The sequence below is a fragment of the Eptatretus burgeri genome, chromosome 12 (assembly GCF_056783735.1).
Source record: "Eptatretus burgeri isolate ZD-2024b chromosome 12, Ebu_testis_v1, whole genome shotgun sequence".
Taxonomy (NCBI): Eukaryota; Metazoa; Chordata; class Myxini; order Myxiniformes; family Myxinidae; genus Eptatretus; species Eptatretus burgeri.
Window position 1 is genome coordinate 100441885 of NC_140972.1, and position 10456 is coordinate 100452340.

Below are 10456 nucleotides of genomic sequence, written 5' to 3' on the forward strand. Positions count from 1 at the left end.
TGGGTATAAAACTTAATCTGGTACGAGTAAATATACCACCTTGGGTATAAAACTTATTCTGGTATGAGTAAATATACCACCTTGGGTATAAAACTTATTCCGGTATGAGTAAATATACCACCTTGGGTATAAAACTTATTCCGGTATGAGTAAATATACCACCTTGGGTATAAAACTTATTCCAGTACGAGTACATATACCACCTTGGGTATAAAACTTATTCCGGTATGAGTAAATATACCACCTTGGGTATAAAACTTATTCCAGTACGAGTACATATACCACCTTGGGTATAAAACTTATTCCGGTATGAGTAAATATACCACCTTGGGTATAAAACTTATTCCGGTATGAGTAAATATACCACCTTGGGTATAAAACTTATTCCGGTATGAGTAAATATACCACCTTGGGTATAAAACTTATTCCGGTATGAGTAAATATACCACCTTGGGTATAAAACTTATTCCAGTACGAGTACATATACCACCTTGGGTATAAAATTTAATCCGTACTGGTACATGTACCACCTTGGGTATAAAACTTATTCCGGTATGAGTAAATATACCACCTTGGGTATAAAACTTATTCCGGTATGAGTAAATATACCACCTTGGGTATAAAACTTATTCCAGTACGAGTACATATACCACCTTGGGTATAAAATTTAATCCGTACTGGTACATGTACCACCTTGGGTATAAAACTTAATCTGGTACGAGTAAATATACCACCTTGGGTATAAAATTTAATCCGGTACGAGTAAATATACCATCTTGGGTATAAAATTTAATCCGTACTGGTACATGTACCACCTTGGGTATAAAACTTAATCTGGTACGAGTAAATATACCACCTTGGGTATAAAATTTAATCTGTACTGGTACATGTACCACCTTGGGTATAAAACTTAATCCGGTACTGGTAAATACACCACCTTGGGTATAAAATTTAATCTGCACTGGTACATATACCACCTTAGGTATAAAATTTAATCTGGTACGAGTAAATATACCACCTTGGGTATAAAATTTAATCCATACTGGTACATATACCACCTTGGGTATAAAACTTAATCCGGTACGAGTAAATACACCACGTTAGGTATAAAATTTAATCCGTACTGATACATATACCACCTTGGGTATAAAATTTAATCCATACTGGTACATATACCACCTTGGGTATAAAATTTAATCCATACTGGTACATATACCACCTTGGGTATAAAACTTAATCCAGTACGAGTAAATACACCACGTTAGGTATAAAATTTAATCCGTACTGATACATATACCACCTTGGGTATAAAAAAACTTAATCCGGTACGAGTAAATACACCACGTTAGGTATAAAACTTAATCCGGTACTAGTAAATACACCACGTTGGGTATAAAACTTAGGAGATGTACACGTACACTTTGTAGTTGTATATGTACACATACATTTTATAGTTGTAGGAGATGTACACATATATTTTATAGTTGTAGGACATGTACACATACACTTTATAGTTGTAGGAGATGTACACATACATTTTATAGTTGAGAAGATGTACACGTACACTTTCGTACACTCAACACACCTCCGAGTTGATGGACACGAGAAGCACCCGCTGGATGGACAGATGCACACACAGATGGACGCACGCAGGCACGCCGAGACTGAGCTTTTTGTTTAATTTATCGAAGATGAAAAAACTAAAACAATGTGTTGAAACCTGAAAAGGTTCATTCTCACAACAACAGTCATGATTAATAGATGAATTATTTAATTTAAAAACTCTCTCCTTGTGTCAGTGTTTTGTGTGGACTGAATGCTGTTAAGATGTCCAGGGGTGAATTCAGTTACCAAGCAGCTCGCTAACACTTGCCAAGCTAGCCGTTCCTTATCAACCGTTTCAAATGGAGTGCTTGTTTGAGTGCTAAGCCACTTGGCGAGCGCTCCACAGCTCGACAAGAAACGTGACACTTGAACACACCCGAGATTCATGACATGTGGACGAGGATCAACATGCACACCAATCACAACGTGATTTATTTTGGACATCATTGATGAATTTAACCCTCAGGGGGGAGATTTGGACACGACACATGGAGACACACGACACATGCAGACGCACGACACATGGAGACACACGTCACATGGAGACGCACGACACATGGAGACGCACGACACATGGAGACACACGTCACATGGAGACGCACGACACATGGTGACACACGACACATGGATCCCAGGTCGAGCTCCTGGATGTACTGTGTACACCTGAGTACAATGATCACGATGTTGGGATCCCAAGTCCAGCTCCTGGATGTACTGTGTACACCTGAGTACAATGATCACGATGTTGGGATCCCAAGTCCAGCTCATGGATGTACTGTGTACACCTGAATACAATGATCACGATGTTGGGATCCCAGGTCCAGCTCATGGATGTACTTTGTCCACCTGAGTACAATGATCACGACGTTGGGATCCCAGGTCCAGCTCCTGGATGTACTATGTATATTTTTGTCAATCATCCGCTAATCTTGTCATTAACGTACAAGTACTCTGATGTCAACAACACCTTCCTTGTCCTGCTTACAATTTACATGTACAAGTTTTTCCAGAGGCCTTTTTGTCAGCCTTCAGCTCTATATATTGAAACTCAACTCTTCATGAGCCAACACCAGCTGCAGTGAGTTCAGTGATGGAAAGCATCAAAATCCCATTTTTATTCATGTCCCTCATCAGAGGAGAGGATATTGCATTTGGGTTTGTTTGTCCACACAGAACATGAGTATCTACATTAATTACATTCGAACCTTCACAAACCTGAGACTAATTAAGACCACAAACACCCATAAACCCCATTATAACCCTAACACGCTTGAACACCCTTACAAGACCCCTAAAACCCCCGACTGTTTCGATCCAAGACTCGTTAGACCTGTAAGACTCTTTGGAACCCTGAAGACCCTTAGACTTTCTACATGTTTTAAGTGATTTCCAACCCCCAAAAAAAATTGTTAGAGAAAAAAAAAAAAAAAAAAAAAAACTTACAAATTTTGCACCTTTTTTTTTCAAAAAAATTTAGATTTATTTTTTGGGCATTTCTACATGCGCGTCAAAATAGTTTAGTTTATTCAATCGTGGTTCAGTAGAGTGTGATCCGTTTTGACCTACAATGAATAGGATATCAGGTTCACTTAAGCGACCCAGCAGTATTGGCGGCGGAGGTTTTGCACTCTACTGAGTGCTCCCCCTCGAGTTAATTTTGTTTTGCTTCATTTCTAGATAAGAAGCTGAACTCGTCAACATGAGCCCTCACCTAACCCTCAAATATTACTCAGAAAAACAAGCACTCACCTGTCCTTCACAGATCACCCACGCAAACAAGCACTCACCTGTCCACAAATCACGGACGCAAACAAGCACTCACCTGTCCTTCACAGATCACCCACGCAAACCAGCACTCACCTGTCCTTCACAGATCACCAAAGAAAACGAGCACTTACCTGTCTACAGATCATGGACGCAAACAAGCACTCACCTGTCCTTCACAGATCACCCAGGTAAACAAGTACTCACCTGTCCTTCACAGATCACCCAAGAAAACGAGCACAACCTCAGCAGATATTGTGGTGCCTGTTTGAGCAGAAAGTTCAAACTGCAGCATTTCAGGGTGGCAAAACACCTCACCTTGATAAATAGTATTAAGAGGTGAAGATTATTGTGAGTGCAGGTAATTTTGGTGAGGGTGGGGTAGACGAAATTAATGACATACTTAGCCGTAAAATGGTTTATCAAACAACAACACCAGGTCTCTGTGATAATTTATACAGCTGGTCAGAAACCAAATAACAAAGAATTTCACTTCGTTGTACCGAATCATCGTGGCATTTCATGATCATGAGTGTCTGTGCACACACCTCCAGGAGCACGTTATCCACAGCTCGAAGATACAGTACGTGAAGGACAAAGTGAAACAAACCACAACACCACTGCAGGTGATGCCCCATCAAATGGAAGAACAAGGAAAAGATAAGTTAAAATACATTTACAAATAACTTACAAAGACATTATCAGATTGACCGAGAAGCAGAAAGCTGAACAAAGATTAAAAATCGGTAATCCCACTGTTAATTTGCAATCGGTCACCGCCTTTAACCCCAATACAAATTCTTATTACAGAGCCTTGGCATCATAAAGCTGGATGTATCAAACAAACGGTTTCAAATGGAGCACCTCGCCGCCATTAGAGCATTAAAATTGCATCAGATGTGGCAATAAATGCGGATTGTTGCTCCCAGCTGGCCTGCTCGATGACACAAGACGCCATTTGCATTCTTGCCGTCTCCATCCCTACCCCGTTTAGAATCCCGTGTAGACATGCCTTTGCGAGGTGTTTCACGCAGCGGGAATAAACAACCTCGCTTCGCTCGGCCTTGGACGAAGCACCACCTCACTCTCCTCTGAAACGTTTATCTGTGTCGTTCTGAGCCTTGGAACACAACCATCTATTAAAATGTGTCACTCAGCACTTTTACGCACGATTGATGGACTTACAGCAATTATGATCATGTCAAACAGCACAAATCCCAACTCGACCTTCCTACCTTGTCTCCCCATCACAGCATCAGGTGCACCTGATCGCCACTCGCACGACACCATCTCGTAAAGAGTTTTCAAGTTGAGAGACCTCGTGACCTCGAACACCATCAATGGTCTGAGCCAAGAGATCGGCAGTACCTTTGTTTATGACAACCCCTTTAAAGGAGGGGTGCCACTAGTTTTCAATTGGTTGAGTGTTTTGAAGTCGTGTGATGTGGAAAAGATACAGTGCCTAAAGAGAGTATTCACACCCTTCGAATTTTGTCACATTTTGTTGTGTTGTCGCCTGAATTTAAAACGGATTAAATTAAAATTGTTGTCACCGATCTACACAAAATACCTCGAAACGAAAAAGTGAAAAAATGTTTTCAGAAATATTTACAAATTAATTGAAAGTGAAATACAGAAATACTGCATCAAATTTACATAAGTACTCAAGCCCCCTGAGTCAATACTTCATAGAAGCCCCTTTGGCAGTGATTGCAGCTTCGACTCTTCTTGGGTATGTGTGCATCAGCTCTGCACATCTGGATTTGGGGAGTTTCTGCCATTCTTCCTTGCAGATTTGCTCAAGCTCTGTCAAGTTGCATGGTGAGTGTCGGTGAACAGCAATCTTCAAGTGTTTCCACAGAATCTCAATGGAAATCAAGTCTGGGATTTGGCTGGGCCACTCAAAGACTTTCAGGTTCTTGTTCTGAAGCCATTCCAGTGTTGCTTTGTCTGTGTGCTTGGGGTCATTGTCCTGTTGGAATGTAGATCTTCACCACCAGGGCTTTTGCACTCTGAAGCAGGTTCTCCTCAAGGATTTGCCTGTATTTGGCTCCATTCATTGCTCCCTCCATCCTTACAAGTCTCCCAGTCCCAGCCGCCGTAAAGTATCCCCACAGCATGACGCTGCCACCACCATGCTTCACGGTACAGATGGTGTTAGATGGGTGATGAGCTCTGATCGGTTTCCGCCAGACGTAGCGCTTTGCATTCAGGCCAAAGAGTTCAATTTTAATCTCATCAGACCACACAATCTTATGCCTCATGCTCTCAGTCTTTCACATGCCTTTTTGCAAACTCCAGGCATGCTGTCATGTGACTTCTTCTCAGGAGTGGTTTCCATCTGGCCACTCTCCTGCAAAGCAGAGATTTGTGAAGTGTTGCAGAGACTGTTGTCCTTCCGGAAAGTTCTCCAATCTTAGCCATGGAACTTTGAAGTTCTGTCAGAGTGATCATTGATTCTTGGTTACCGCCCTGACCAAGGTTATTCTTGCCCGTTTGGTCGGACAGCCAGCTCGACGAAGACTCTGGGTAGTTCCCTATTCTTCCCATTTTCTAATGATGGAGCCCATTGTGCTCTTGAGAACTTTTTAACACGAGAAATTGTTTTATACCCTTCCCCAGATCTATGCCTCCTCTCACAATTATATCTTGAAGTCCTATGGACAGTTCCTTGGACTTCATGGTGGAGTTTCTGTTCTGACATGCACTGCCAACTGTGGGACTTTATGTAGAAAGGTGTATTTCTTTCGAAATCATGTCCAATAAACTGAATTGGCCACAGGTGGATACCAATCAAGTTGTAGACATCTCAAGGATGATCAAAGGAAATTGTATGCACCTGAGCTCAATTTGAAGTGTCAAAGCAAATGGGTTGAACACTTATTGACTGGTCATTTCAGCTTTTAATTATAAATTCATTTGGAAGAATTTCGAAAAAAACATAAAAATGTATTCCACGAACATTATGGGGTAATTTGTGTGGATCAGTGACAAAAAAATATATATCATGGTACCAGGTCAGGTCAGGTATGGGAGCATGCGCCGGAGCAGCGCGTCACTGCGTCCACTTTCCGCCGTTACTCCAGGGGCCTCCGTCTGGCCATCCCCCAGGCAGATGCCTGGCCCATCCCCAACTCCTTGAGATGCTGATCAGCCTGCTGCAACCACGAGGCACGTGGTCGGCCCATTAGCCTCCTCCACGCACGAGGCTCCCTTACTAAGAGAATCTGGTGAGCAGGATCAGTGTCAGGAAAATGAGCCACATGTCCATGCAGCCGCACCTGATGCTCAGGGACTATGCAAGTAACAAATCTCATTTGAGTCTCTCTCAGCAACCACTCGTTGGACACAAAGTCCGACCAACGATAGCCAAGGATTCTCTGAAGAGACCTGATACCAAAGGAATCAAGTCTCCATTTCAGATCCCTGATCAGAGTCTGTCTCATATCTGTAGTTCAAGAATGGAAGCACCAAGGACATGGAGACTCAGACTGTCGCCCTCCTGCACAGGAACCGACAGCGCCACACCCCATGACCAGTGAATTCTTGACTCCCCAGGCCCAACCCAGACGTCTGTTGACCTCTGGCTCACAACCAGCAGGTCAGGTCAGGTCAGGTATGAGAGCATCGCCAGAGCAGCACGTTGCTGCGTCCCCTTTCCACCGGTACTCCAGGAGCCTGCGTCTGGCCATCCCCCAGACAGATCCCTGGCCCATCCCCATCTCCTTGAGATGCCGATCAACCTGCTGCAACCACGAGGCACGTGGTCAGCCCATTGGCCTCCTCCACTCATGAGACTCCCTCGCTGAGAGAATCTTGTGAGTAGGATCAGCGTCGGGAAAACAAGCCACATGTCCATGCAGCCGCATCTGACTCTCACGGACGATGCAGGTAACAAATCTAATTTGAGTCTCTCTCAGCAACCACTCGTTGAACAGAAAGTCTGACCTGCGATAGCCAAGGAGACTCAGAAGAGACTTGGTACCAAAGGAATAGAGTCCAAGTCTCACATCCATAGAGCAAGACTGGAAGCAGCAAGGACCTGAACACTCGGACTTACGTCCTCCCGCACAGGTACCGGCAGTGCTACACCCCAAGATCCAGTGAATCCATGACTCCCCAGGCCTGACCCAGACGTCTGCTGACCTCTGGTTCACAGCCAGCAGAGACATGACTATCACTGCCAAGGTATAGTAGTGAATCTCTCCGTGACCTCAACATCCTCACCACAAACAGGCACAGACATGACAGCAGCATCCAAGATGTCATTGAAAGCCTGGGTCTTAGTTTTGACCCAAGAAACCCATAATCGCTGCGGCTTCGACTTCAGCACCTTGAGGGCCCCCAAAGGGATATCTAAAGTCTCCGCAAAGATGACTGCATCATTTGCGAAATCAAGGTCAGAGATCTTGACGTTCCCAAATGATGCACCACAGCTTGATCTCTCCGACATCCTCCCCCGAATTCAGTCCATACAAGTGCTGAAAAGTGTGGGGGCCAGTACACACCCCTGTCGAACTCCATTAACAAGGAGAAATACGTCAGAGATGGCACCACCACATCTCACAGCACTCTCAATACCAGAGTATAGTTCAGACATCAGATCGATCAGTTTTGGTGGCACCCCACGAAGACCAAGAATCCTCCAGAGGGAATCCCGATTCACTGAATCAAACGCTTTACAGAGATCAACATAGGCTGCAAGCAGCACCTGCCGAAACTTTCGTCTGCATTCGGTGAGGACCTGAAGAGCAAGGATACGGTCAATCGTTGACCTCTTTGGTGTAAAGCCTGACTGCTCTGGACACTAGTGCTCAAGCAGATGGTGGTGAACTCTATCAAGAATTATCCGAGCAAAGACCTTGCCCAGCACTGAGAGAAGCGTCACCCCTCGGTCATTGTTGCAGTCCTGGCAATCACCCTTCTCTTTCCAGAGATGGACAACAAGGCCCCTCTTCCAGTCAGTTGGGATGATGCCTGTGTTCCAGGCAGAGCACAAAACTGCATGCAATGACACGAGTGCAGCATTTCCACCAGCCTTGAGAAGTTCAGCATAGATGCCACAGATCCCAGGAGCTTAACCCCATTTCAACCGGTTCACCGCAGCCTATGTTTCCACAAGCGAAGGTGGACCACAGTTGATTGGAGGATCAGCAACAGTTATTGTAACACCCCTGACATCCAACTGGACAGCTGGTGGATCAGCCTGGTACAACCGCTCAAAGTAACCGACCCAGCGGGCCTTCACTTTGGACTCCTCTGTCAAGAGCCCACCACCCTCTGCTCTAACTGCAGTACACCGAGGGACGGGCTTGGATGAACGCAATGCGCGAATTCCCCTGTAAGCGGGACGAGAATCACTTGACCACAGGTGATGTTGTACCCGCTCACAGATTCCTCGCACATAGGCCTCCTTGTCCACCCTTAGTGCACGTACAGTTTTACACCTCAGCTCCCTGAACAGCTCAGCTCTGCCATTCAGCCTGGCCCTGCGACTCTGGTCAATGGTATCCAGTGTCCCTGAAGAGACAAAATTCTTCTTCACCCTACGGTGAGTTCCAAGACATCCAGCGGCAACATCAAGGACTGTGGTCTTGAAGGCACTCCACAACTTTTCAGGATCTCCCAAAGCACCCAGACCTTTCCAAATTTCCAGTCAGCCTGTTCGCAAACTCCTCAGCTACTCTCTCATCCTTGAGCTTGCCAAGATCTAGCCTAAGCTGGGATGGTACCATTCTCCTGGATTTAAGCTGGAACTTCAGAGTTGCTACAACAAGCCAGTGGTCATTATTGAGGAACTGAGCACTTCAGTAGACCCTGCAGTTCTGGATTATCCTCCAGCGACCATCAACGAGCACATGGTCAATCTCCTTTGTCACACCGCCAGCGATGGAATGCCAAGTCCTGCGATGAGCCTGTGGGTGCTGAAACCATGAACCATCCACCCTAAGTCCATGACTTCTTGCAAAGTCAAGGAACTTAGTGCTATTCAGGTTCACAGTTCCAGACAAATGGGGACAACACACATCTCATAACAATCCCTGTCAATTTCAGGTGATGCATTGAAATCCCCCAAGACTGGAAGAGTATCTTGCCTGGGGCACTGATTAACCATAGACTCAAGTGTGGCATGGAATGCGTCCTTCACGGTGAGATCACTCGCCTCAGTCGGAGCATATAGAGAGACCAGGGAAATGACACACAAGGAGTGACAAATCCTTAGTCTCAAAATACGCTCCCTGACCGGTTTTACCTCAATTTTCATTGGAGTCAGCTGATTGGACACAGCGACACAAATTCCTTGGGCATGGTGACCATCAGAGTGAATAGACCAATAGTCGCTGTAACCACCCACCATGATCTCACCACTATCTGGTCTCCGAACCTCAGAGTGCTGCAATATCAAAGTTCAAACATCTCAGTGCTGCAATCCCTTCTGGGTCTCACTATCTGCCATGATCTTTCCAGGGAAAGCCACATTTCCAACCTGGCCTCCAAAGCCAGTCGCCGACTCGGAATCCTTCGTCGTGAAAAGTCCTTCCTCGGCCCACCTGAGCTCCTGACCACATACAAAGCTTTCAACCGCAGCATCATGGAGTACCGTTTTCTCTTTGGGCTGGTGCTACTGCCTCTCACCTTTCTCGGCTTCACACCGTGTAAACCAAGGCATTTAGGATCATTGGTATGTCCCGCGATTAAGCTGAGTCTTTGGGTCTCTCACCCCAGGCAGGTCGTTGTTCTTTGTCTTTTACCATCTTCTCTCCGGCCTCGCCCACCCCCCCCCCGCCACTGTCTCTGATATATGCCCCCCCCCCCACTGTGTCTGATATATGTCCCCCCCACCCCATATTTCTGCAGGGCGCTTAAGGTCCTCCAACAACCCTCTTCTTGTAAAACTACCAAAATCACGAATCACTGCTCAACTTCACCCTTTCATTCCTCTTTTTCCCTCCATTGGAATAAACTCCCTCACTCTGTTCAATCCCATTCCTCCCTCCAAGCCTTCAAAACAGCTGTTCACCACCACCTATCGTCCCCCATCCAAATCCTCGATCTATTCTACCCCCGTTAATCCACCCCAAACCCA